Genomic DNA, 27,803 nt, shown 5'->3' on the forward strand with positions numbered 1-27,803 from the left:
AGTTAACGGCTCTTAGGGTATGATCCAAGTACTGGAATCACTGAATCAAAGGCAGTTCCATTTTTAATTTATTGAGGAAATTCCAGACTGTTTTCCACATTGGCTGCAGCAATCTGCATTCCCACCAAGAGTACACAAGGGTTCCCCTTTTCTCCACATCCTCGCCAGCACTTGTTGTTTATTGATTTATTTATGATAGCCAGATGTTAGGTGATAACATCCTGGTTATCACTAGCATTGTGGTTTTAATTTGCATCTCTCTGATTAGTAATGTTGAGCACTTTTCATATATCTATTAACCATCTGTATGTCTTCTTTAGAGAAGTGTCCATTCAGGTCCTTTTTATAAGGCTAATTAGAATGTGTTATATTAAGTCCATTAAACATATGAAACTAAAGGTGGAACAGTACATTGTTATCCAATTTTCTACCCATACATTAACTATAGCACTTTAAGGAACTACATTTAACTTACTTCAGAGAAGGGAAATACAGTTTAATGTTGTTGCATTTCTATATATTCATATGTGTATATGTGTACAATTACATAAAAATTTTACAGACTCTATGTTCAAGAACCAGTGTTAGCCTACTTTTATTGTTAGCCTACTTTAAGCCATTTTGTCATATGTAATAATTAATTACTAATTTATTTATTTTTATAAATAAATTAGTAATATTAGAAGAATTTCCTCCCATCTATGACACTAAATTTTACATTTGGTTAGAACATACATTTCTGAATGGATTAAAAAATACATATTGTTTTATTTTTCAATAGAAGTCATAAAAAACAACATTCTTAACTCTGGGTTCTTCAAGGCTCTTTGACAGCTTCTGAATATTTCCTATTATTGAATATTTTTGCTTTGCCTAATTAATATTAACAATGTGTCAACAATAGACTTCTTATGGTCATAAATGCTTCCACTATCTGGCAGGATGCAATAAGCCCACTGTTTCTTGGAATTAAATTTGCTTCTACCCTAGCAAACTATTCCTTCTAATATTTACAATGGTCTCTCAATTAAGGTTTGGAATTTTTCATTGGCATTAAAAAATGTCACAGAATAAACTTAATGGTTTTATATTTTCTCTTAAATGGTCATCTACTTTGAAAATTTTCTACTTGAACTGATCATCAAGAAATAGAATACTATAACTATAAAAATTAGACTAAATTAAACTAATTGTTTTAGGAGAACAAAAACATGTTTCTGTGTCAGTAAAGTTTAAAATCATGGACTTTAACATCTCATTCAAATTTGGGTGACTTATTTTGCAGCTTTAGCAGATTCTCTATATTTTCACTTTTATGTAAATCACAATTTCTGCTCAGTATTTGTCTTAATGGCTTTCTCAAAAATGTGACCAATAAAATGTCATCCTAGATTCAGATCGTTCTGATTATTAGTAACAATATTTACTATCTAATGGCTAATAAAAGAACACTGACGTGTGAGGAGTTGGAAAATTAGCAGGCATAAAGAGAACTATACTGAAGTAAAGAGAATCATCTCTTGGTTTTCTCATATATCAAATATTCATCGCTTATGAGAAGCATTCTGTTTTCCAGACTGTTGCCCTGGGTCTTCTCTCCTCTCATCTCTGTAAGCAGGGTGTGCAGATGACAGCCTCTATGCTAGGAAGGCAATCTAGATTAGTGTAAAATTTCAAAAGAGGAACATATTAAGAGGAAAAGTTATTGAAATGCTAGTTTATTCTTATTGAAAAGAAGACTTTCTTTTTATATATCATTTATCCTCATCCTTCACTTACAGTTACATAATTACATAATATACAAAGGGTCAAGACCAGGGCATAGACTTAAAAAATAGACAAGCAACTATCAGATTACTTAGCCTGAGTAGAACCCTGGCTTTAGGTGAAGGTTGTAAAAGAGTCCAGCCTAGGTCACCAAAGCAGGAAACCACATAAAAATTTGACAATCAAAGCCAAGGCCATTGTGCAATGTTCTAAAAAAAAACCCCACTAATCAGAATTGCCTCCAGCCCATCTAAAAAACCCAGAATCTTGAGTTTGACCTAGTGAATTAGGTTCTGAGTTGGATTCAAGAAACTGGGTCCTTTAAAACTCTACAAATGATACAGGTGTGTATCCAGGATGAAGATAACTGGTCTACCTTCTGATAAAGAATTTGTCTTTTTATTAAGTGACATTTCCTGATGAATTCCTCTTGAAATCTGTACATAAATCTTCCATGAACATAATATTATAGTAGGTATCTAAGAGAAATTCCATGATATAGTCCAGATATCAATAAATATTTGTATAATATCAACCTTTGATATCTGCCTGGAATTAGCCTGCATATTATATACAAACAACATATGGATACTAGATGGTGCACCTAGGCTCACTGACTCACTTTCAAAATATAAAAAGATGGATAAATAAATTGGAAGGCAGCATATTACTTTTAATTCTATTTTCTATGTATGCTTTTATGTAATAGTTGCATTATTTTTTAAATGAGGTATAGATTAATTTTACTGTATTTAATCAGACTTTTATTGATTTATTATGTCATTTTAAATATGCTTCATCCCTTTATTTTCATGTAGAATGGTTTTTTGTATTCTACTGTACTTAGATTTAAAAATTTTATCACCACATGGAGGGGAGTCGAGGGTACAATAACAAGGGTAACATATCATTTATTGACCAAATTGTGGCATCACTAATATTTATACTATGACCACAGGTGTAAACTTGAACTATGCCAGACAATTGGAACATGTGTTTATCCAATCAGTGGTCCTAAACAAATGCTTAGATTAATACAGAGAGTACCTATTTTAATGTAAAAAAATAACTAGAAAAATTTCTTAATGCAGAAAAAGTATAGCAGAGGGGTCAAGCCAGATTGCCAGGAGAAGTCAGGGGCGGTATTCATAACTGAATATCAGAAGTGGCTTGTCCTCCCTGCAAAGGGAGAGGCCTCCTGAGAAGGGGGATTGTCTAAGGCAATCAACCCAGCTTGAAACACAGACTGCAAAATGCCTGTGTGAGCTGTGGGGGCTGGACACCCACCCCCAGTTACTAGAGACTTTGGCCCCTTACATAATAATACGGTGGCTGGAACGGGCAGGGGCAAAGGCAAACATGGCTGACATAGCCTACATTGGTTGAAAAGCTGGACACTCCCACTGGCTTCTGAAATGTTGGGATTCTGTCGAACGGAAGAGTGGTAGAAGCAGCTCTCTCTTGCTTTGCTCCCCACGGGAGAGCAGCAGACACCAGAACTCAGGGCTCAGGCCCCTCACGGTAGGAAACCAGCTCCCAGAGGCAGGGTCCTGGGCTGGGATGTGTGCCTCACTGGGCACCTTGGGATGCTACGACCCAGTGCCACACAGCACTTGGGCCCTGGACTGCTTCCCCTCTACTGCCCTGAGAGCAGCATACCGAGGCATGAACTGGACAGTTCCCTGAGGATGGAGCTTTCCCCTGCACAGCTGTCTGGAGTGATCTGGTAGCGCATCCCAGCTGTGCTGCCAGAACACAGAGAGAGAGCTGCTAGTAGGGGACTCTGGTCTGAGAGAGAGAGAGAGAGACAGAGAGAGAGAGAGAGAGAGAGAGCGCAGGCCTAGAGCTATAGAGACAGAGACCCATTTTAGTAACAACCTAGGCTACAGATAAGCAATAATGGGGAACTTCTGGGCATGGATTTGAACTTCAGTCGTCCTGAGGGCAGCCTGTTTTCTGTTCTTTGTAAGAAAGATTGGCTCGGTCAGACTAGGGCAGGAATGTTTCCAGCCCCCTCAAATTGGGAACCCTGTTAGTAAAAACCTATTTTCTTCCCCAGAAGGTTTCGCGTTCTGTGTATGCAAGGTGACAAGTGGCTGGACTCCAGGTTGCCTGGTTACAGAAGTAGTCTCAATATGTTTTCTTTTAATCTTGATAACTACATATTGATTTTGTCTGCTATTGCTTCTTAAATAGGTAGTAGAGCAAAAATGTGTGTAACTTAAAGACTTTCTTGGTATCATCAATTCTTCTGTATCTTTTGTTAGCTGTTTTCTTACTGAGAACAGCCAGCATGGGTGCCTACAATATGCCTCTCCATCTTCACTAGAGGAATGTGTGTGTACACATCCTCTGTCAGACCAGATTCACGCAAGTGTCTTTTCCTTATCCTTAACCGAGGACATTTATTTCACTGCTTTTTGAAAGAGACAGGAAGGGAGAGAGAAAAGGAAAGAGAAACATTGGTGTGAGAGAGAAACATCAGTTGGTTACTTGCCATACATGCCTGGACTGGGGGTTGTACCAGCCTAGACTGGGGATCGAACTGATGCTACAACCAACTGAGCCACACTGGTCAGGATTTACATGGGTTTCCGCCATCAAATGTTCAGCAGGCATATATGCTGGATTCATGAATCCAATTTGAAAAAACTTGTGACAAGCTACAAAGTAGTTACCAGTTCTTGCTAAGTTTTTTGTTTGTTTGTTTGTTTTAGGGGGGTTGGGTAAAGTTTTTTTATTGGACAACAAATATATAACTTGGAATGGGTTTGAGGCAAATTGTGCCATTAGCAGATTTTCTTTAAGTGGCTAAGCAAAGTTTTAAAAAGCAAGTAACAATAAAAGAAAATGTTTCTGGTACAGGACCAGCAGTACAAAAAATAGTGTAAGAGTTCCTGGATAATACATCCATTTTGCAATGGTGCAACTTTAAGTACATATTGTTGACTGTCTACAGTCCATGCAGAGTTACAACTCCATACTGCAGCGACAACATGCTAACAGTTCCTAAAGAAAACTACTTAAAAAAAGGCATAACCCAGATGTTCCCTCATTTGACCAACTCTTCCTAAGTTTAGATGTGCAGAAGAGCTTAGATATATCCAGAGCAAGCCACATGCAACATTTTACTTGATCAATTTTCTAAAATAAGGTTTTGGGGCAATGACAATAAGGGAAGAATACAGGAAGGAACAAAGTCCTAGTTACTATACATGCATGTCTTTTGACACTAGGGGAAAACTTTTACAGATATGTTACAAAAAAAGCAAATAAATAATTTTGTACAAGAAATTTAACACATTCTGTACAATGTCTTCACTTTGCTGTCATCATTTATACAAACTCTTCATAGTTTACTTTACCATCACCATCAGTATCTGTTTCCCTGATCATTTCATCAACCTCTTCCTCTGTTAACTTCTATCCAAGGTCTGTCATCACGTGGCGAAGCTCTGCTGCACTGATGTAGCCATTGCCATCCATATCAATCACACGAATGCTTCTCTAATTTCTTCTTCATTGTCTGTGTCTTTCATTTTTCTTGCTATCATTGTCAGAAATTCCGGGAAGTCCATTGTGCCATTACCATCAGCATCTACTTCATTAATCATGTCCTGTAACTCTGCTGTAGGATTCTGCCCAAGAGACCTCATGGCAGTTCCCAATTCATTTGTTGTAATAGTCCCATCACCATCCTTGTCAAGTAGTGAAAAAGCTTCTTTGAATTCTGCAATCTGCTCTTCAGTAAGCTGGCCAGCCGAGCCGCTGGTGCTGCCTGTCTCTGAGACGTGACCACACAACCACTCAGCTGCTTGCTCCACTCAGACTCTTGCTAAGTTTTTACAAACCACTGTAAGCCATCCTTCTCTATAATGGATTGATCCATTTATCTATCTTCTCTAAAGATAGATTGATCAAGAGAATGAGGACATGTTTAAAGCTATTTTTATTTTCATATTTGGGGCATGAAGTACTTATATCAGACACAGATATGAGCAAATATTTTCCCAAGGGTTCCAGCTTGACATTAGCAATTCCTGTGAAAGGGAGAATACATATTTTCAGACAGTTTAAACACCATATCAGAACTTCAACCATTTTTCCAGAATAACTTCATGGAACTAAGAGTTGAGTCTGTATTCTCTATGGTTCTCCATGTGCTTACAAAATAAATTAAACATTTCTTTTTCCAAAAAGATTGAATACAAAGCTGTCAAATATATCCACACAAAATCCATCAGGGTTAGGGAAAATGTTTAAGAGCTCAGGGACAGATTCCCAGGAACCAGCTCAACTGTGCCTTTGGAGGTAAGCCCACAGATTCCAGTCACACTCAGATTTTGAAGCAGTCCTATAACCTAGCTCCAGCCTTCTCAGCCCCTGCTCCAGCACAGGTCTCACCTGTCTCAGGGTCCAAGGGAGACCTGTCCTAATATGCCTCTGGAGGCAGGCCCACCTACATGAGCCCAACTCATGTGGATCCCTACGTAACTCTGTGGTCAGATTCCAACACTACTTATCAGTGGTTTGGGGGAAGTCCTGTGCACCCAGGAACTGGCAGTAGGCACATATGCCCATGCCCGGAAGAAAGACTTTCAGAGTATAATCTCAGCTATCTATGCTGCAACAGCCCTCTGAGTTCATTCTAGCCCCTCTGAGTTTTGATCAGGAGTCAATTTTGCCTACCTAGGTACCTGCTCAGTGACTTACGTATGGGGGGCCTTCCCAGGGTGTATAGGGGGGTGCATACATCCATGCATGTGGTAACAAGGCTATCACTTTTGAACCATAGAGTATGCCACCATCTCAGTGCCAGCCCTACAGACCTAGGTTGGGAAGGAATCCTATGCCCTCAGGGACCAGCCAAAATCCACACCAGCCCAAACCCTGTAACAAGCTTGACAAACAGAGATCCCTGTGCAAAAACAGTAGCTACATGACTGGCTCTAATGCTACTCACTGTGATTGAAGACAATACCATCTACCTAGAACCTTACAACATGAGATATTTACTTGCTAAGACCAGTCTGTAAACACTAGAAATATATGCTCCTTCGAATGCACCAACACAAGGCCACATGTGTCATAAAGAATCAGGCAAACATGGCAACACCACAGGAAACTGGAAAGGATCTAGTAGCCAGACCTCAGAATTGAAAAATTGGAAAATGTAGAAAAATTATGAATATTTGGAAGTTAAACACATTCCTGAACAACCAATGAGTCAAAGAAGAAATCAAAATGGAAATCAAAAAGTATCTAAATACAAACAAATAGAAACATAATATACCAAAACTTGTAGGATATAGCAAAAGCACTCCTAAGAGAGAAGTTCATAGTAATAAATGCCTACATTAATAAAAAGAAGGGTTGCAAATAAGAAATCCAACCTGACATTTCAATGAACTAGAAAAAGAAGAAAAAACTTAAAATATTGGTAGAAGGAAGGAAATAATAGAGATCACAGCTGAAATAAAAAATAAATACTAGAAAACAATTGAAAAGATCAAGCAAATTAACAGCTGTTTTATTTTAACCTTTGCAGGGTATCTTTAATTTTTTAATTAAATTTATTGGGGTAACACTGGTTAATAAAGTGACATAGGTTTCAAGTATATAATTCTATGAGAACTCTGAGCTTCTTTAATAAGAGAAATAAAATAAACAATTCTTTATCTAAACTAACAAAATAAAAAGAGGACTCAAAAGTTAAAATTAAAGAGGAAACATACAAATGATTCACAAAAATACAAAGAATCATAAGGGACTCCTATCAACAATTATATAATTGGATAAGCTAGAAGAAATGGGTAAATTCCTATGACCCACCAAGACTAAATCATGAATAAATAGAAATAATGGACAGAAAAATAAAAAGTAAGAAGACTAAAGAAGTAATCAAAATCTTTTGACTCTAAAAGGCTCAGGACCAGAGGACTTTCCAGGTAACTCTACCAAACACTTAAAGAAGGACTAATGATAACCCTTTCAAGCTATAGACAAGCACCGCATAAAAACATTTTGGCCAATGATGGACCACCTATGTGATGGTGAGCTTATAAAAGTATAATGGAGCTGAAAATTCCTATCACTTAGTGTTGTCATAGCTGCCTTAATGTGGTAGCACAACACATTACTCATATGTTCCTGGTGATGCTGGCGTAAATAAACCTACAGCACTGCCAGTCACAAAGAAGTAGAGCATATACAATTACATATAGTACACAGGACTTGATAATGATAATAACAACTATGTCATTAGTTTTTATATTTAGTAAACTACATTTTTAATTATTATTTTAAATTGTATACTTTCTGCTCATTAAAAAAGGTTTGCCATTAAACAGCATGCTATGTTATGCCAGCCATAGCCTTATTCATTTAGTGTTTACCACATCCCTTGCTTGTATCAGTGTTTTTGCCCTCAATTAATCTTGTGTTGTTTTATACAGTAACATGCAGTAACAAGTATACAGTAACAAGCAGATTTCAGTGCTTGTAGCCTAGCAGCAACAGGATGTACCATATAACGTGGGTCTGTAGCAGGTTGTATCATCTAAGTTTGTGTAAGTACTGTGTATGAGGATGATGTTGACCCAATGAAAAAACTGCCTAGTGATACATTTCTTAGAATTTATATCTGTTTTTATGTGGAATATGACTATATTCCAAAACTTTGAAGAAGAGGAAACAATTCCAAATGCACTTTATAAGGCCACATTACCTTTACAACAAAACCAGATAAGAACACTAAAAGAAAAAAAATTACAGGTCAATATCTCTGATAAGTATAGAAACTAAAATCCTCAACAAAATACCAGCAAACTCAGTTCAAGGATAATGATCATGATCAACTAAGATTTATTAACATATACAAATCAATAAAAGTGATATACCAAATTTTTAAAAAATGAAAGACAAAAGTCATAATTTAAATAGATGCATAAAAACACTTGAAAAAATACATTTTTCATGATAAAAATTACAACATATTGGTTGTGTGACTGGCTGTGTTGGACGAGGTCTGTCTAGAAGGTATCCAGCCATGTCATATGAAAACTAGAGACACTTATGGAAGAAGATACAAGATACAAGCATCATTGTACACAGGACAATGATACCTCTGCCCTTTCAAAGGAGGCATCTTGGGATCTCACACAGTTCTCTCACTTGCCATCAGCTGCCCTGTTGTATTTTCCTGAATCTCATCAACTGTCTGAAATCTCTTCCCTTTCAAAGGTGACTTTAGTTTTGGGAAAAGCCAGAAGGTGCAAGGTGACAAATCTGAGCTGTAGGGGAACTGAGTCACCTGAGTGATTTGGTGTTTCACAAAAATACTCTGCATAAGATGTGATGCCTGAGCAGGCATGTTGTTGTGATGAAGCTGCCAATCACCAGTTGCCCATGGCTGTGGCCTTCTAAATCATCCAAATAGTTTCCACAGAGGAATGGTCAAGCTTAACACAAAATTTAAAGTAGATTCATTGCTCTACTCACTCAAGTCATTTTTAATGTTATGGCCACACAGTATACATGCTCACTCAAAAGTGTCTACCACCCCACTAACTAGTACAGTGAAGTCATCATTGTTCACACATGCATATTCCAGCCCACTCTCCTTGGCTGCCAGGTTACATCAATGTTACACAAACCTTTCTCGTTATATTAACAATGGCTGGACTTTTTCCTGACAGGCCTAGTATACCATATTCAATGGTAAAAATCTGAAAGCTCTTCCTCCAATATCAGAAACAAGATAAAGGAGCCTGCCATCACCGCTCCTTCTCAATATATTAATGGAAGTCACAGACAGAGCAGTTATGAAAGAAAAATGTTATTTAAATTGAAAAAGAAGTTAATTTGTCTTTGTTTGCAAATAATGTTGTCTTATATAGAGAGAAAACTAAAGACTCCACCAAAATGTTGTTAAAACTAACAAATATATTCAGTAAAATTGCAGGATACAAATCAATATACAATAATTAGTTGTGTTTCCATGCATTAACAAATATCAGAAAATAATCAAGAAAACAATTTTATTTACACTAGTGTCAAAATGTATAAAATACATAGAAATAATAAAATCAAGGGGCAAGGGAAATCTGTACACAAAAACTCTTAAGACATTGATGAAAGAAATTGAAGACAAGTAAATAGGAAGATATTCCATGTTAATGAACTAGGCAAATTAATATTGTTAAAAACTCCACACTATCTAAGTCAATCTACAGATTCAAAGAATTACCTATAAAAATTCCCATGGCACTTTTCACAAATAAAAAAAAAGGAATCTTAAAATTCCAATGGAACCACGAGAGATTCTGAATAGTCAAAGGAATCCTGACCCCCCCCCCCAAAATGAAGCTGATATCATCCCCCTTCTGTTTTTTTAAATCATATTACAAAGCTGTAGTCATCTAAACAGTGTGGTACTGGCATAGAAATAGACACAAAATGTAGAGAGCTCTGAAGTAAAACTTTACTTATATGGGTCAACTAATCTTTGATAAATATGTCAAGAATACTGATGTAGAAAGGATAATTTCTTATTTTAATGGTGTTGGGAAAATTAGACATCCACATGCCAAAGAATGAATTTGGGCCCTTATCTTACACCACTAACAAAAATGAACTTAGACTAGATTAAAGACTTAAATGTAAGACCAGAAACCATGAAACTCCAAGAAAAAAAAAAACATGAAGAAAAAGATCCTTGACATTGGTCTTTCTTGGCAATGAGTTTTTGGATATGATAACAAAATCAGGTGATAACAGGTGAAGCTACTTGCATTATCTACAATTTTATTAATCAAAAGTTTTTGCTTTAGCCCTGGCTGGTGTAGCTCAGTGGATTGAGTGTGGACCTGCAAACCAGACAATCGTGGTTTGATTCCCAGTCAGGGCACATGCCTAGGTTGCAGGCCAGTTCCCTGCAGGCCAGTTCCCAGCAGGGGATTCATGAAAGACAACCATACATTGATGTTTCTCCTCCTCTCTCCTTCCCTTCCCCTCTAAAGATAAATAAAAATCTTTTTTAAAAAAGTTTTGCTTTAAAATGTCCTAATGAAAAATAAATACTTATTTCCAACTTTCAACATAATTCATGTTGCCTTGATCAGTTAACATATTTGTTGATTTCCAACATTTTTCTTTATTTTTATTACTGATAGTATTACAGATGTCCCCATTTTGCTCATCCCCACCTAGCTCCTGACCCTCTCTCCCTCTGGCCATCACTACATTGTTGTCTGTTTCCATGGAGTAAACATTCATGTTCTTTGGCTAATCTCCTTCCTGCTTTCATTCAGTTCTCCCTCCACCATCCTCTCTGACAACTGTCAGTCTGTTCCATATATCCATGACTCTGTCTCTATTTTGTTCCTCAGTTTATTTTGCTCACTAAGTTCCACATATAGGTGAGATCATCTGATATTTGTCTTTCTTTGACTGCCTTACTCCATTTAGTATAATAACGTCCAGATCTAACCTTGCTGTCACAAAAGTAAAAGTTCCTTCTTTTTATAGCCACATAGTATTCCATTGTGTAATGTACCACAGCTTTGTTATCCATTCATCTACTGATGGGCACTTGGGCTGTTTCCAGATCTTAGCTATTATAAATAATGCTGCAGTGAACATAAGGGTGCATATATTCTTTATGATTAGTATTACAGGATTCTAAAAATATATTCCCGGAAGTAGGATCACTGGGTCAAAAGGCAGTTCCATTTTTAAATTTTTTTAGGAAATTCCATACTGTTTTCATTGAGGCTACACCAGTCTTCATTCCCACCATTTAGGGTTCCCTTTTCTCTGCATCCTCACCAGCACTTCTTTGTCAATTTATCAATGGTAGCCAGCCATTCTGGCAGGTATAAAATGATATCTCATTGTGGTTTTAACTTGCATCTCTCTGATGATTAGTGACATTGAGCATTTCTTCATATGTATACTAGTCATCTGTATGTTCTCTTTGAAGAAGTGCCTGTTCAGGTCCTTTGCCCATTTTTTTAATTGGACTATTTGTCTTTCTGGTATTGAGTTGTATAAGTTCTTTATATATTTTGGAAATTAACCACATCAGATGTATCATTGGCAAATATGTTCTCCCATATAGTGGGTCCCTTTTCATTTTGTTGATGGTTTCTTTTGCTGTGCAGAAGTTTTTTAGTTTAATATGATTTCTAGGTTTTGAAAGGAATGTATAAGAACACTAAACTTTGTTATGCCTACTTGATTGTGAGTTCCTATCTTATCGATCATAACACCTCCAGAAAAGTAACTTACATATACAAAGTTCTCAAAAAACTATATAGAACTAAAATAACTCATAGAACTAAAAGCTATAAGATATGTAGAGTAATTTAGAAACACACTGAAAATAACTTTTGAATATAAACATATACATAATTTTACAAATACTACCAATATAATGGCTCACTTCAAATTAAAATTTTGGATCTTTTATAGCTAGAGAAAGTATGTATTAAAATATAGGCCTGCCACTACAATTATATTTCTTTTACCTTTTTTCTTTATTTTCCAAACATAAGACCTACAAAGTTTAAATTTAGGGATTCTATAAGCTCTTAGTAATACAGATACTTTGAAAATGCAAGTGAACACATTTGGATGAAGATATCATAACTATTGGAAATATTAATTTGGCTCTGAGTCAAAAAACAGTTGATCACTGATGGAAAAACAACTTGAAAATTTTTCTACTTAAAAGTTTAAAATAATGTTTCTAATATTACTTAATATAATGACTCAAATATATAAAATTTAAAGACATTGACTTTTATATGATGCTAACTATTAAGCATTGGTTTGCTTGAGCCTATTTGCTTATTATTTTTTTAATCCTCACTGGAGGACATTTTTTTTCATTGCTTTTAGAGATAAGGGATAGCAGATGGGAGAGAGGAAGGGAGAGAGAGAAACATCAATGTGAGAGAAACATTGATTGGTTGCCTCCTGTATGTGCCCAGAATGGGTATCATATACATACAGACTGGGGATGGAACCCACAGTTCAGGTGTGTGCCCTGCCCAGGAACTGAACCTGCTACTTTTCTGTCACCAGACAATGCTTGAACCTACTGAGTCACACTGCCCAGGGTGAGGCTAGCTTTTTATTTTTAAAAAACTCCCAGGTATGGGAAAAGTATTACATAACAAGCTGTTTTTCCCCATCTAGAGAAAGGAATAAAAAACAAAACAACAACAAAAAACTCCATTAGAAAAGACCTTAACAACTGAGAAGGTAGGATATAGGAAAAGCATAAGAGAGGAAAGGAGAGGTCCTCCTCACAATGAAATGGTGTCTGCTCTTATTCCCAGCACACAGTGAGAAGCTCTTTGTCTTTGAACTTGTTCTCTGGAAGCATCCATCTGTGTATGAGGACAAATCCTTTGATCTGAGGCCAGGAATAAACTTGTCACTGATACTGGTTAGAAAGGCAAATGGAAAGTGTTTCAGAAAAAAAGAGAGAACTGAACTCTTTTATTTATCTTTAAACTCAAGATTTTAAAGATTCATGCCCTTGTTATGTTAGGATAAAACTTGCTTTTCCCTTCCTAAGAGTTAAGGCTCTATAAAGTTGTCTGGTGTTTTTGCTAATTTTATGCTGAAAAACAGGCTATTTTTATTTTGGAACTTATTAATGACTTCTGAAAAGTATTTGAACTCACATATAATTTTAAAGCTACATAATTTGTTTTGCTGAGATTTAAAAAAATCAAAGAAAGAAAATGATCTCAAGCTGAAAGCTTAACTACCACATTTCAACCTGGAGGTACTTTCTCATCAGAAACACTAATGGAACTTTGACAACAGTGTTACAACTAAAGTTTCTTTAAATCAGTCGGGTACCTACTAAATTAAAGAGAACACAGCTAATTGCATGGTAACTGCTTTATATACAGTACCTGAAACATGGTATTAGTCATTATGGATAATGACAGATGGGTCATGATGCTTTCGCCCACTTTAACACTGCAATTGCCAATCAGGAGTCAATTAATTTTTGCATTTCCATGTGAATGTTCTAATATACAGCATTTAATTAGCTTTCCCTTTTTATCCTATTTTATAAATTGTTTACCTCCTGCAAATGATAATTTGGGTAAAGATGACCAATTGAAAATAAATGCTGAGAAATATTCTGGAAAACATTATTTTTTACTCAAGTAGGTATATAAATGGAGATTAGCTCTGATCCATTCTACTTAAATTTTAGTATCCCATAATGATAGTTTATTAAAGTGTATAGTGCATGTTGTTCCTTATAATTCTCCTTCTTTTGGTGAAATGCACAACCATAATTAATCAACATCAAATTTCTAATGAATTGTTACTTAAAAAATATAAATCAGTATTTTACGGTTGAGCTTTAAATGCCTCATCTGTGGCATTACGCTCTTGCAAAGGCAAATTACAGTAAGAATTATGACTATTCTAAATAAATGCTTTAATGTGTTAAAATAAAAAAATAACTCTCATTTAAAAGTCATCTATACAGAGGATCCAAGGAGTGAGTGGAAGCTCCACTAACCTTCTCCCAGGACCAATCTGAAATTACAACTAAATTGTAGAGAAATCATTTGGAATAACCAACTGAACACTAGCTGTAGAGAAGCCATATAAACATGGACAGACAGAAGAAACCGCTTCGCCACAGCCTGACTGTTATGGAGTAGGGAGGAGACAGAAGAGGGCTTGCAAGGTTCCACAATGGCAGCTGAAGTACTAGAGAGAAATTTCAGCAGCCAAGGGGTTGACCCTGAGAAGTGGGGGATCAAAACCCCAGGTTGGGTGCCCCATTGTACAGCACCAGAGCCAGAAAGGAAACCAGATAACGCCCAACTGTGAAAAGCAGCAGGGTTTCTGTCTAACAGGAAGAGATGGCTGGAGACACGGAGAACCTCTTAAAGTGCCAAATGACACAATTTTGTTTGTAGCCACTTACCCTGGGCTCCAGCAAAGTGGGGCAGAGTGAACTAGAGATGCTGGAGGAGAATCTGGGGTTACTGGTTTTAGGGAGAGAACTGAGGGAATAGCTGCCAGGATCCCTGTGCTGAGTCATTCATTCCCCACACTTCAGGAGCCATCTTGCTCAGGCAGAGCAGTACCCACCAAGAGGCATCAGCTTGAGGGGAAGTAACAGGAATTACTCTGCTCCACCTTGTGGTGCTCCTGATTACAGATAGAGTAGATTAATAACTGAAGGAGACAGCCACAGACTGTGGATTGCTGGGTTGCTGGCAGTCCTGGACAGGCTGCCTAGGGCCAGACTGGGATACCATCTGATATCACCAAGGCAGATCCAGAAAAAATCGATGGTAAACACTAGATTCTACTGAGATGAATTCCACCACAGTCTTCTTCATGACTTGTGATATTTTCTTTCCTGCAGAGTTTTTTTTTTAACACTCATTTCTTGTCTTTCAAGTTTGTGCCTAATAGGTCTCTAGTTTTTATATTATAGCTTATTTCAAATCTCATATTTTGCTCCTCCCTCTTCTTATGCCATTTTATTTTCTTCCTTCCTCTTCTTATTTTGTTTTAAATTTTATTTTCTCTCTTGCTACAACTAGTTTCCATTCTGCACTCTTATTATTTCTACCACCTCCAGCCTCTCAAAAGCATTTTTCTTGTCATTAGTCATCTCACATTCTTTTCCCCATTCTTAAATACCCTTATTCTCTCTCCACCTTTATCAGTCTTTGCTTGTTGGTTGTAGATATGGTGGTTGTTGTTGCATTTCTCCCATTTTATTTCCATATTTTCACTATTTTTGCATTTCAAGTCTCAAATTTTACTGTTCCCCTCTGTGATTTCCATTTTGCTTTCCTCCTGCCCTTTCTTTTTTGTCTCAAATCTTAAATTTTTCCTGTCTTAGCCAGGTTTTCATTTTCACTCTTAGTATTCCTTCTCCCTCCATCCTTTCAAAATCACTTCTCTTTCCTCTAGAAATGTCTTAAGCTTTTCTGTCTTTTTTCCCCTGTTATCCTCATCCCACTTATATTATATTAATCTTTGGTTTGTTGTTAAAAATGATTAATCTAATCATTTGTTGTTGATCATTCTGTGCTGCATCTTTTTCTCTGATATGGTTCCTGTTTTTTTCTCTATATATATTTTCAAGTTTCTGTTTAAACCTAATATGATATGCTTCCCTTCTCTACTCTATTGCCCTTTCTATCCTCCTTTTTAAAATTTATGTTGTAATTTTTACTTTCTCTTTGTGCATTGTCTCTATTCCCTACTCTTATTATTGCTCCTCCCTCTACCCTCTCAAAACCATTTTCTTTCAGTTAGTCATTTTGTATTCATTATTCCTTTCTTACAATAGTCATAATCTCTTTATACCTATATTAATATTGGCTTGTTTGCTATTTATATTGTGAATGTGAGGTTTATTTTTGCGGGTATGGGTTTGTTTATTGGACTATTTGGTTTTGTTGTGGCGAAACCTGTACAACTGCATACAAGATGAGGTGGGGAGAGTGACTCTCAGTCAGCCATCCAGAGGGAAGGACCCACCAAAGAATGGCCCAACAATAACCAAAATCCAATTACAATCAGAGAGCCCACATAAATGGCATAAAGAACATCCTAAGATCATCATGTTCAGATCAAGAGACTTTACCACTGAGTCCCACAGGTCTCCTACCACAGAAGATCACACCATGAGGACTGAGAGTCAGGGCAGATCAATCTAAGAAGCAGAAGCAAACAAGAAGAGTCACCTAAAATGAGGGGACAAAGAAATTACCCCCGATCAAAGGAAAAGGAAAAGCCCCAAGAAAGAGTGCTAAATGAAATAGAAGCAAGCAAACTATTAGACATTGAGTTAAAAATAATGGTTATAAGGAAGCTCAATGAACTCAGTGAGAACAACAAAAGAATCCCATGGAAACTACAGAGAACTTTCTGAAAACTACCACAGCATGAAAAGGGACATAGAAACTACCAATAAGAGCCAGGAGGAAATGAAGAGTACAATAGCTGAAATGAGTAACACAGTAGAAGGAATTAAAAGCAGGCTAAGTGAAGCAAAAGATCAAACCAGTGACCTGGAGGACAAGGTAGAAAAACATTCTCATACAGAGCAACAGATTGAAAAAAGATTGAAAAAGAATGAAGGAGGTTTAAGGGAGATTCAGGACAAAATGAAATGTAATAATATTTGTATCATAGGGGTACCAGAAGGAGAAGAGGAGGAGCAAGGGATAGAAAACCTGTTTGAAGAAATAATGACAGAAAATTTCCCTAACTTGGAGAGGGAAAAAGTCACACAAGTTCAGGAAGCACATAGGATCTCAATTAAGAGAAACCCCAAAAGACTTATTCATCGTGGGTTTAATTTGCATTATCTTATAACTAGTAATGTTGAGCATCTTTTAATATGTCTGTTAGTAATCTGCCTGTCTTCTTTAGAAGAGTGTCTATTCAGGTCCTCTGCCATTTTTCAATTAAATTAATTGGATTGTTTTTTCTGTTCAGTTGTATGGGTTCTTTATATATTTTAGGTATTAACTCCCAACAGAAGCATCATTTGCGAATATCTTCTCCCATTCTATTAGTTGCCTTTTTCTTTGTTAATTTTTTACTTTTATTTTTTAATCCTCACCTGAGGATATGTTTATTGATTTTAGAGAAAGAGGAGGGGGAAAAGAGAGAGAGAGAGAGAAAGAGAGAGAGAGAGGAAAATCCATCAATTTCCTACTCTACATGATCCAATGGGGAACAACACCCAAAACCTAGGCATGTACCCCAACTGAGAATTGAACTCACAGCCTTTTGATTAATGGCATAATGTTCCAACCAACTGAGCCACCCAACCACAGTTCTTTGTTCATTTTTTAACTGAAGCAGAATTTGGCTTTTCATAGTTTGAGTTATAGAAGTTCTTAAGAAATCATTGCGAAGTCCAATGCCATAAAATATTTCTCTATTTTTTTCTAGGATTTTTATGGTTTTTAGTCTTACCTTTAGGGTTCTCATCCATTTTGAGGTAATTTTTGTACATGGTGTAAGGTAAGATTGAACTTCATTTCTTTGCATGTGGGTATTCAATTTTTCCAAAACCATTTTTTTTCATTTTTTAATTCATACATCAGCATGCTAATTATGTACCAAGGACTCTTTAAAAATACTTTATACACATTCATTTATTTTAATCTTATAGCTACTCCATAATACAGTTACTAATGTTATTACCATTCTAGGGATGAAGAAACTCAGGCACAGAGAATTCAAGTAGGTCACATAGTTAGAAAGCATTAAAGCTTAGACTCAAGCTTTTGTTTCTGTTTTTCACTAATGTATTGTCAGTATCTAACTAATAACAATATATTGAAACTTATAGAAAACAAAAGACAAGTCCCTGATGTGTTGTGTTTATACTGTAGTCACAATTCTGATAATAAATGAGACAAACAAATAAATGGCATGAAGGAAATACAGATACTGTAATAGTGAGCAACTAACGTGAGGTAGGGTAGGAAGAATCTTCTTTATGTAATGGTGGTCAAGGAATACCTTCCTGAGAGATGAAATCTGAGCCAAGACATGAAGGATGAGATAAGAGAACAAAGTAAAGAGCTTGGGAAAGAGTTTACTAGATAGACCATTAATCACAATATTTAAAATGAGTCATGATCAGGATGATTTATGTATAATAAAATATTTGGTCTTGCCCCAAACCTGGTTTGACCTTTGACCTTGGCTTCTATGAGGTAATCTATGTCATATCTGATGGGAATGTCTTTGTTTAAGGTGGGGGCTGACCACACAGGCACTGATTTGGACATAGTAAGTCAATACTGTTTCCAGCATAGCTTCTAAAGTCTGAGAGGAAGAAGATAAGGTTGAGGGTGATGAGTGAGTGAAAAATAAAAGATATATATATGGCAAAAGTCCTTTTAGAATATTCTGATACAAAATAATGTCCTTCATTGAATCTGCTGCTGCACCATTACCACCAAAAGAATCATGGTCTTTGTCTAATATCCTCTCAAACTAGTATACAAGGGGGAATCCTTTTTTATTATTTTTTTAGAGGATATATAAATTGTCCCTTGACTTCTAGCAACAATGCCTTGGGTAGGAATATCTTCCTTTATCAATGTGTGGTTCAATAATACATTGTTGATTGATTTAATAATATAGTCATCTATATTCTGTCATTTCATATTTTCTGCATATTTTTATTGTTATGGTGAATTTCTGGCAGTTATTCAAGATAATTCATGCAATCTTTGGAAATAAGATATTGTCCCCTTTAATTTTTATTAATCTTCCTTTTACTCAACCACCCCATTCTTATTTTATTTAGATCAAATCCTTCTTTGGGTCCTTTTGGGCCACTTATTTAACCTCTTCTCATCTCAGCATCTGCGCTGGACACAAAAGGCTGAAAACTGTGTTATAAGTTCACTGGCATGATTATATACATAGAAAGCATGGTGTAAGCACTCTGCCGAACACATTCGGTTTTGAATATAGTAGCTTTTTTTTCAATTACTAAACTTATATAAGGTAAAAATAAGTACGTACTTTTTCAATAAAAATAAATTCTAAGATAAGAAAATTCATTGAGTCAGGACACACCATTCTTATTTTAATATTCTGTTTCTGTGGTTTACATTTGGAATAAGAAAGGAAAGGAGTACTAGTCTTATTGATGATTTTATTATTAAATTAATAACCTTTAAATTTATTTAGCATCTAAAAAGATGCATTGTCAAGTACTTTGATATCATATATCTAAATTATTATGATTAATAATAAAAATTAAATGTGTGAAGCATTTTACAAATTACATTTGTTTAAATTATCTCACTTTATTCTTAAAATACCCTGTGAACTCATCATATAAACTACTGGCCTAATATCTCCATTTATCAAAATGACAGAACTATATTTCAGAAATGTAATCTGGCTTTTAATACAGTTAGTAAGAGACGAGTCTGTGATTTTAATCGGAGTGTTTTGGCTTTATATCTCATTCTCTTTCTACTCTACCTTGTAATTTTAAATTGTGCTGGATACTTTTCAAGCCTTTTGCATCTGCAGAAGCAACATGTTTGTTTTCCCCGCACTATCTCTATTTTTATATCACCAGGACTCGACTTGAAATATGGAGGTAATCGCTGAGCCCTGTTTGAGAAATCTAGACCAGCTTTGCCAAATCCCCCCCTCCCCTCCCCATGTCATGCCCTCTATTCCACTGGTTTATAAACTCTCTAAGCCTCTTGCCTTGAGGTCATTTAAGAGCACTGTCTTTGTGTTTTTATCATAATTTAACAAGTTGTTCACATAATTTCACTTGGCCTTGGCATTGCTGCTTGAACTCCAAAGACCTGCCTTGACAATTTCAACTTGTTTTTGATTTCCCTATGGCTTCCTCTCAGACTTCAAAAAGTATTGCATTCTTGTTAATGCAAATGACCAAAATTGGACATTCCCTATCATAAGCAGCTGAGCAAGGGTGGATAGAATGGTTTGCTTAAGGGAAAAGCAAAGCAGGAAAAAATAAAACACAATGATTCTGATATTCACAAAAGGTGAAGTTTCACACCTCTGTACACTCCACTCAGTTCCTACCATTAGGAAAGTAAGAGAATGTGTAACAGGAGTTGACTTTTCTAACAAGCCATGAGAGCAGCTTTAGCATTTACAAAGTATCTTTCCAAAGCTAAGTCCCCATTTTTCAATTTACCAGTGGTAATAACATTGAACTTGAACATAATCATAGTCTGGAATGGTCCTTTCACCACACTTCCTGTTCATTATAACCATGTTTTCCAACTATGGTTTGTAGGACTAGGACCTAAAGATCTATTTTGAATCCTAATGTTCTCTTGGATCGCAGACACAGTTGTTCTTTTGGGGTTTTTTTTGGACAGTGTCCCTAATAGTTTTTAATATGTGGCACAATAGATAGTCAGTGTAAATATACAGCCTGATCCCTCTGTTGATTGCTCTAGGCAGAGTGTCCAACATTTTGGCATCTCTGTGCCATGGGAAGAAGAATTATCTTGGGCCACACATTAAATACATTGAGAGGTAATCACAAACAAATCTCATAATGTTTTAAGTAACTTTATGATTTTGTGTTGTGCTGCATTCAAAGCCATCCCAGGCCGCATGTGGCCTGCGGGCCACGGGTTGGACCCCTGTTAGAGCCCGCCCCTGCCTTGCACCTAACTCTGACAGTTAAGGATTATCGATGATAAAGATCTCCAAATTTTCACCTGAGTGGTCAAATTGGCATCCAAAACCCAGAGGTAAGAGACTAAAAATTTAGAACTGTTTTAATAATTTGAAAATGTGAAATCTTTACTTGTGGCTACCAAGAGCAAAATTCTGACACCAAGAAAAGAAATTTGTGAGATACTTAGATGCTCCTAATCTGGATTTGAAGTAATGAAAAGTCAGATTAAGAACACAGACCTTGTATATTTTTAAGCAAATATTGTCTGTCTTGTTTGGGCTGATTTCAATGTAAGGCCAGGTAAAACTTAACTTGTCGTAAAACTTAAACTTGTCGTCTTAACATTACAACTTGGCTCTACCACGTGGCAGGGTTTTTACTTAGCAAAAGCTATTAAACTTTCTTGAGCTTCAGATTCCCTTTTGGAAAATTTGGATAAGTCTTCTCTACCTCTCAGGAATGGGGATATATTTAACTAAAATATGTGAAAGTCTCTAAAAAATGCTCAGAAATTATTAAATAAATAACAATTATTGAAGTAAATTAGAGATAGAATACAGTAATAATGGTTTTGAATCCTTTTCAGTAATATTTATAATGATATATTATGAACTATTATAACTACATACACAAGCAAACTTGGCACAAGTTCTTATTCTTTTATTGTCTATCATTTAATGCCCAAGTCCTTTGTATATGTCCTATAGCATTTACCACTACCTGACACTGTTATTTATAATTATTTCTCATTTAAGGACAAAAAGGATTGCTGTCTGTTTTTGTTTGCTAGGGTTGTCATAACAAAGTACTAAAAACTGGGTGACTCAAACAAAACAAGCAGTGTCTCACAGTTAGGGTGGCCGAAATGGGAGAGGAAGGTGTTGGCCGGGTGGTTCCTTCTGAAGTCTGTGAGGGAAGGATCCATTCCAGACCTCTCTCTTTGGCTGTCTTCTCTCTGTGTCCAACATTGTCTTCCCTCTGTATATATTTGTATCCAAATACTCTCTTTGTATAAGAACATCAGTTATATCGCATTAGGGTCCAACCTAATGACCTCATTTTCACTTAATTACGTGTAAAGGCTCTATTTCCAAATAAGGTCACATTCCGAGGTGCTGGGGATTAGGAATTATTTTGGAGGACATAATTCAACCCATAACTGACCCCTTTCACTGGAAGCTGGAGATTTTCTAAAGAAGTCTGCTGAAGTTATCTGATTCAGTCGGGGCCTGCATATTTCATTGTCTTTGATCATTTATAATTGGAGATGGAAGATAACTTGTGAAGGGCTGATGGTTCTTGTCCATAAAAATGAAAACAGTTTTGTCTTTCGAAAATGTAACTAGTCTCCCCATGTAAAGAGGTCTATTTTGTATCAAACAGAAAAAGCTCAGCATTCTTGATTGTCTATATATGATACTTTTTAATTCACTTTTGAATCAGCTTTTATACCTTAATGGTTCCCTCCTTAATTAAATAATTAAATATAATCTTTGATGTGCTTGTTTTATATTTGTATGAATCATTATTTTACCTTATAAAAATATCCTTAATACTGATTTATTCCATTAGATTGAAAGCAGCTGAGAACAGTAACTATGTCTGCTCCTGGGTATCAGAAACCACTCACTGAACCAGCAGTCAGGAAGTCCAGTTTTCACACTTCTTTGCCAATTACAGGCTATATATAGAGTCAAAGGGTCAGGTCTCTTATCAACTCAGTCTTCATATGCACAGTGGAAGGGATCCCATTCTGATCTTTATGATCCTGTCCACTTGGGATACTCATTATAGTCTATGATATACTTAGCCAGTTAAACTTTTTTGGCCATAATTGTCACTCAATCATTTTTTTGGGGGGGGTACAGAAACAGAAATAAATAATTTTTTGCAATGAGAAGAAACCTAGAGATAATGTAATGTATGCTTATCTAAAGTTAAACAACCTGTGTCTCCATCCCTGCTACCTGTATTTATGCCCAATATCATACCCCATATTCCTTGGCTGTGTGATGCTGTACTCTTCCAACATGGCAGGATTACAGTGGCCTCAGTACTAGCTCAAGCGATGCATGGCGGAGCTTCAGCTGTGAAGCTTATTTCTGCCATCTCAGGCACTGAAAAAGATAGAGACAAGATAGCCCTAAAAGCAGAGTCTCAGGGCAACAGACCTTCTCATTCCAGTTGGTGCTTGCAGATCTCACTCTGTAGGAGAGCAGATAATAGTGGATAATATCTGTTGTATACTTACGGTGTTACTTGGTACCATGCTATGTGCTTTACATTAATTGACCAATATAAGCTCCTCTGCAACCTCTGTGTGAGGTAGAGAGTGAGACATCTTCGTTTTACCTATTCAGAAACTAATGAAGAGAAAGTCAGGTAAGTTTCCCAAGGCTGCACTCAGCTAGTAAATGAAAGAGCCAGGGTTCAACCCACACATTCCAGCTCTGGAACCTTGCTCCCATTCATTAAATTTCCATCCTTCAGTATAGCGAGGCCAACAAATTATTCTGTTAATCCTTCAACAATTCTACATCTTGACCAGACTCTACTGGTCTGGTCAAGCTTGTAATGTGTAGACAACACACACACACACACACACACACACACACACACAAAACACACAACAAAATACACACAGTTGTTTTTGTAAAATAGCATCTATATTGTAAACAGAAGAGTCTGTTTACAGAGTCTCAAATCTGTTCTGAATGTGGACCCTCGTTCCGTAGCCACTTTTCAAAACTATACTGCGTTGTGTGGCACATACACAGTTACTTACTCTAGGGATTTAACTATAGCTTGGCATACTATATACTCATTATATTGCTATATATATTGTGTATGTCTCATATATAATGTATATACTTTATGTATTACTAGCTAAGAGATTTAGTCCCACACACTCACCTGCACATTTATCCACACACATTCTCTCTTTCTCTCTCTCACACACACATACACACACATCCTTTTTCTGTGCCTCATTCAAGGATTTTCAAAGAAAACTAGTGGAATATTTAATACTCTCCTGGTTGCTGCTTTAGATTGTTCATCTTGCTTGGCCAAATGCCAAGAAAGTAGATATCTATTCCTTCTGGGTACCCCACAGAATACTAAAACAAATGTTATTAGAGAATTTAGAGTAGGAAAAAATTTATACACCTCCTTAAAATCACTGAAAGTCTATTGGAAGGTAAATGAATATTTGTTAATATACTCACAATACTTCTGTCACAATATGTGTGAGTGTGTGGGGGGTATCACACTGCCAATTTTCTAACTACATGAACACTACTGGATGTGCTACTATTCAATTCTAAGACTAACTACCCAGAGTTAGTGCAGACTGGACAGGTTAAGGGCTCAGTCCCATAAGACTGACCCACACTTCAGATGCCAGTCACAAGACCCAGGTCTTCACCTGTACTTCTGAACAACTGGATATCAATTAGCTAGAAGAATGTCCTCACAACTCTCTTCTTAATTTTATTGATTTTCTGTAACAGGTCACAGAACTCAGGAAAACATTTACTGACATCTCCTGGTTTATTTAAAGTATTTTTAAAAGGATACAAGCAAACAGCCAGATAGAGAGGTACAGTGAGCAAGGTCTAGAAGATCCCAAGGAAAGAAGCTTCTGTACCCATAGAACTGGGGTACACTCTTCACAGCATATGCACGAGTTCATCAGTTAGAAACTCTCAAAACTCCATTATTTAGGCTTTCCATGCAGGCTTCATTACATAGGCATGATTAAAGCATTGGTAACTCATGAATATGTCAATCTCTAGACCCTCTCCTCTCCCCTGAGGTTCATGAGTGGGGCTGAAAGTCCCAACCTTCTAATCATGCTTTTGTCTTTCTGACAACGAGCCCAAATTCTAAAGCTGTCTAGGGACCTCAGCCAGCAGTCAACTTATTCACATTCAGAACAACACATCTCTCCAAAGATTCCAAAGGTCTTGGAAGTTCCATGCCAGGATCCATGGACAAGGTCAAAAATATATGTCTTATTATACCACAGTACAACAGTGGGCAACAAATTTTGTTTAGTATATAAACAACTTTGGTACATGTGGAGCTAAAAACACAGTAAAGGAAGGTCCCTAAGCATTATTTACTTTGTACATTAGAACACAAATAGTTAAACTTAAAGTATTATCACAAAGGATTCTTCACTCTTTGTTGGAAAGTGTGTGCAGGTCTCTATGGAGGAGACCTTTCTTCTCCTCTTCTCTGCACTGTATGTACCACCTTTCATCAAGGAAGGCATCACTGACATCAGCTACCACCATCTGGCTTAAATCTGATTGACACTTGAGATTCAGAACACATATCTTAATTGACCACTGGTAGAATCTTTATTTTCAGCTTATGCAGATACTTGAAGCAAAACTAAATAGGGATGTTTTGTTGGTGTGGAGAATCCACTCATACTAAAGTAATCATGAGCAATGAATGTGTCATATAGTCAACAACATTTCAAATAGAAGAGGGAGGAGCATACATGCATGCATTTTACTAGAAGAAAATTCTCCAACAACAGTCACCCCAAACCTCTTTTCTCAGCTGTGCAAGTCACCCACCAGACACCCTCTGTCTGTAGGGCATGCCTCAACCCTCCAAGTCTTTTCTCTTCCTTTTCAAATTAATTTAGGTCTTTTCAGCTTCTGACTTCAAAGTTAGATACCCAGAATTCATTATGTTCCACAGTGTTGAAGAATGTTATTGGCCATAGTAAACAAGAATATTTTGTTTGCTCTAAGCAAATAAAGGATGATCTACTTATTACTGCTCAAAACTTCCTGGGAGTGACATGAATGATTACACATTTTAAATGATTTCATCTTTGTATCAAATGCGTAAGAAGAGTGAATAATCTTATGAGAGGCATATTGCTAATCAGGAACTGAAAATGCAAATGACTAAAGTAACAAGAACTTGCTTTGAATAAAATTCCAAGCACATTTTGGATATCTACATATGCTAAGGCTGTTGTCTCATTGCCCAGGCAACTTTCTTCCTATTCCATTTCATACTCTAAAAATTCCTGAGTTCCAGAGGATACTTCTCCAAAGTTATGCAGGAACTAAAATTCCAAACATGTTGAATTACAAACCCCATTATTATTTTGGTGGTTAAATAAGATAATATCTGGCATGAAGTGAACACTTGATAAATGTTAGTTTTTATTATCACTCCTGTGGTCTGGTTCACTTTTCTTCATGCACAGAGGATGTGGGAGCAGGGCAGAGGTCAGGGGAATAGTCATTATATCTCTCTCTGCAGACTCTCCTCCAGTACTATAACCATGACTGATTTCACTTCCCACTAAGAAGGAGAATACAGGGAGAATTGCCTAACCTAGCAATACATCATTCCTGACCAAACCCGAAAGACAAAAATAACATCAGAGCCAAGCGAGCAACATGTCCAAGAACCAAGTCTAGAGACCAAGGCTCTAGATCTGAAATTTTTTGACTTAAATCAAAGCCAAGTCCAGATGGGAAGCTGGACATAAATCAAGATTGTCATGAGATCCATCACTGAAGAAAAGAGACAGAGAAGAGAGAATAAGGATTAATTAGCTAAACAAATGACCAGTCAGTTATGGTTTATATTAAGTCTCTCCCATTGAAGGTGGAGGTTCTGAATGGCAAAGGCAGTGGTAGGGAATAGTCAACATATAACACATTTTGGATTCAGTCACATCCTAGAGTTAAACATACCAGATAACCCTAAATTGGCTGAATTGATAAATATTCAGTAAGCACAGTCCATCTCATCCACAAAAACCTAGCTGCTCACCTTTTTTTCTGTCCCAGGAAGGCTATATTTGTGTACTGTTCTCTGATCTTGAAGTAATTCTGGTAATCTCTCCATTGTGTGATGTCCTTGTAGAATGAGTTCAGCAGCCTGCCCATGGACAATCATCTGGTGTATTCAATATCATAGACAAAGGTCTCTGACACTGCTGTTTTTTACAGGACTTTGAAGTTTGGCCAAAAGCATATTTGCTCTTACTTTGCTGCACCTTCCTGATGCAACACGAGAAATTAATGACTGTCAGGAATATGTCCAACTGAAGAAGAATTCACAGGAATACTTCCTTGTTAACCATATTATTCTATTAGGGTCTGTGGCAAAATCCATTCTCCCAGTTAATGCTCTGCCTCAGTTGGTAGATATACTTCTAGACTACACTTCCACAGTTGTTTTGCTTTGTAGCCGTGTTGTATCTTCAAACAGCTCCCTTATAAAGGAGCTGAAGCTCAGAGTTATGGACCCAAATGAGGTGCTGGGAGCTGTACTGGGCAACTAGTCAAGTTTGGAATTCTCCAACCACAAATAATAAAGACAAAGAAAGTTCATAATACACTGCCCATAGATGAGAGGGGAAATGTAAGGCAATTATATAATTCAACCATTTAAGTTCATAACTGGGAAGAGATGAAGAATTCAACTGAGTAATTAGGTTTAAAAAATACAAAGGGGACCCCAAAAAATGGAATTTATTTTTTAAAAAGTATGTATTTATTCTGACGTGTTTAAGCTTCAGTGACCTTCAAAGTACTCTTCATTTCATGCAATACACCTATCAAGATGTTTTACTGCTCAGAGCAGTTTTTGAACTTGTCAGTTTTGATGCCTTTTAAATGCTTTGCCACTTTCTGTTTTACCTTTTTCAGATCAGAAAAAGGTTTCCCTCTAAGGAGTTTTTTTTCCATTCAGGGAAACTTTTAAAAGTCGCTTGGGGTGAGATGGGGTGAATAGGGAGGCTGGAACACATCATGTGGGCAGG

At 36.5% G+C, this 27,803-nt stretch overlaps 1 pseudogene; it reads right to left on the reverse strand.

Moving 5' to 3' along the window:
* Nucleotides 1-1,231: 1,231 nt before the first annotated feature.
* Nucleotides 1,232-26,928, reverse strand: LOC119043257 (calmodulin-1-like; annotated as a pseudogene).
* Nucleotides 26,929-27,803: the final 875 nt, after the last annotated feature.

This window comes from Artibeus jamaicensis, unplaced genomic scaffold, assembly GCF_021234435.1.
Source record: "Artibeus jamaicensis isolate MK-2021 breed Jamaican fruit bat unplaced genomic scaffold, CSHL_Jam_final scaffold_584, whole genome shotgun sequence".
Taxonomy (NCBI): domain Eukaryota; kingdom Metazoa; phylum Chordata; class Mammalia; order Chiroptera; family Phyllostomidae; genus Artibeus; species Artibeus jamaicensis.